Source organism: Lepidochelys kempii, chromosome 1 (genome assembly GCF_965140285.1).
Source record: "Lepidochelys kempii isolate rLepKem1 chromosome 1, rLepKem1.hap1, whole genome shotgun sequence".
Lineage (NCBI taxonomy): Eukaryota > Metazoa > Chordata > Testudines > Cheloniidae > Lepidochelys > Lepidochelys kempii.
This window is the reverse complement of record NC_136380.1, coordinates 169,494,093-169,496,222: the sequence shown is the minus strand read 5'-3', so window position 1 is coordinate 169,496,222 and position 2,130 is coordinate 169,494,093.

Sequence of the window (2,130 nt, the reverse complement as noted above, 5' to 3'; positions counted from 1 at the left end):
AGGCTCAGCTTTTGGGGAGAGGGTGGAATGAAGGGCTGTACTGCTAGGTGTGCTGGTGGGTAGATATAATAATAATTATAAGAGTAGGTCTTGCAGTGTATTGTAATCAACTCATTGTTGAGCAGATTGCACCCATTTTAAGGACCAGGCACAAACTTGCAGGAAGGCACAATGAGTCTTTTCAGCTAGGCCCTGCTCAGTCCACGGTGTAAGGACCAATGCAGTCCTTGTGCTCAGGGGAGTGCCGACACTGAACCATCTCAAATGCCCCCAGGGGCACACGGTGAATACCCCCAATGGGCGAAGAGAATGCAGAGCCAGTGCTCTGCCCTCATTTTCACTGGCCTGCATTGTGGGCCTGGATATGTGGGAGGGACGGGATAGTAGCAGGCAAGCACCCCAGTTGGTTGGGCAGGGCCATGGAGAATGCTTGTGAGAGCTCCCCAGGAGCCAATGCAACTCCATAGTGTCCCTGACTCTGGATTGTGCCCAACTAGCATCATCTAATCCCATGCAATGCTCCATATTTGTTTTTAGATTTTAAAGCCAGAAGGCACCTTTACGATCATCTAGTCTCGTCTCCTGTACAGCACAGAGCAATGGATTTTACTGAATTAATTTCTGTTTGTAATAGACCATGTCTTTAAGAAAAAGATCTAATCTTGATTTTAAATTTCCCAGTGATGGATAATCCACCACAGTCCTTGGTAAATTGTTACAGTGGTTAATCACCCTCGCTGTCAAAAATGTGCACCTTATTTCTAATCTGAATTTGTCTACCTTCAACTTCCCACCATTGAATTACATTTAATCATTATCTTTAAACTGAACAGCCCTCTATTATCAAATTTTTGTCCCCCATGTAGATACTTATAGATTGTGGTCTAGACCCACTTTAAACTTCTCTTTGATAAACTAAATAGATTGAGCTCCCCAAATTTCTCATCCCAGTCCTCTGATCATTATCATGGTTCTTCTCTGAACCCTCTCTAATTTTCAACCCTTTAAAATCTTTGGACCCAGAACTGGGCACACTATTCCAGCATCCATCACATCAGTGCAAATACAGAAATCGTATAACCTCTCTATTTCTACTCTATATTCCATATAATCCTACATCCGAGAATTGCTTTAGTCCTTTTGACCACAGCATCGCACTGGGAGCACATGTTCAGCTGATTATCAACCATCACTCCAAAGACTTTTTCAGAGACACTGCTTTCCAGAACAGAGTCATTTTTGCTGTACATATGGCCTGCATTCTTTGTTCCTAGATATGACTTCATATTGGTCATATTGAAATGCATTTTGTTTTCTTGTGCCCAGAGTATCCAAATCACTCTGTATCAGTGACCTGTCCTCTTTATGATTTATCACCCCCCCAAGCTGTGTGCCATATGCAAACTGTATCAGTAATGATTTTAAGTTTTCTTCCAGATCACTGATAAAAATGTTTAATAGTGTAGGGTCAAGAACAGATCTCTGAGAGTCCCACTCAATGATTCCCCATTTATATTTGTTTTGAGGCCTGTCAGTTTGCTAGTTTAACCATTTAATGTGAGCAATGTTGATTTTGTATTATTCCAGTTTCTTAATCAAAGCATCATGCAGTACGAAGTCAAGTGCCTTACAGAAGTCTGTTGTAGCCACACTATTATCTTTATCAAATCAAACTTGTAATCTTATCAAAAATAATTTTACATTATATATAACTGCTCAAATTTGAGATGGCTGTTTATAGTTTGTTTTTTTAAATAAATAAGGTCCCAATTGTGCCACCCTCACTCCTCAAGCAAGCTCATTGATTGATTCATGTTACTGCTCCTGGAGTAGACTACCCAATGTGAGTAACAGTAGTAGAAACCAGTCCCAGTTAAAGACTATGCCTGAGGTAATGGAGGGATGTGAATACAAGTGTGGTTTCCTAAATTGTAGACTGTTGCTGTCATACTCATTTTTGTTATTTACCCACCTACAATTAGCAATGAATATTCTGGGAAATGCCATCATAAAATATTCTTGGCTTTATATTTTTGATGGGGCAACTCCTCAAAAAATGATATACTTTTATCTGAAGTTTTCTGAAATCTCAGAGTTTGAACTGTTCATGGATATTTCCAAGATTATCTA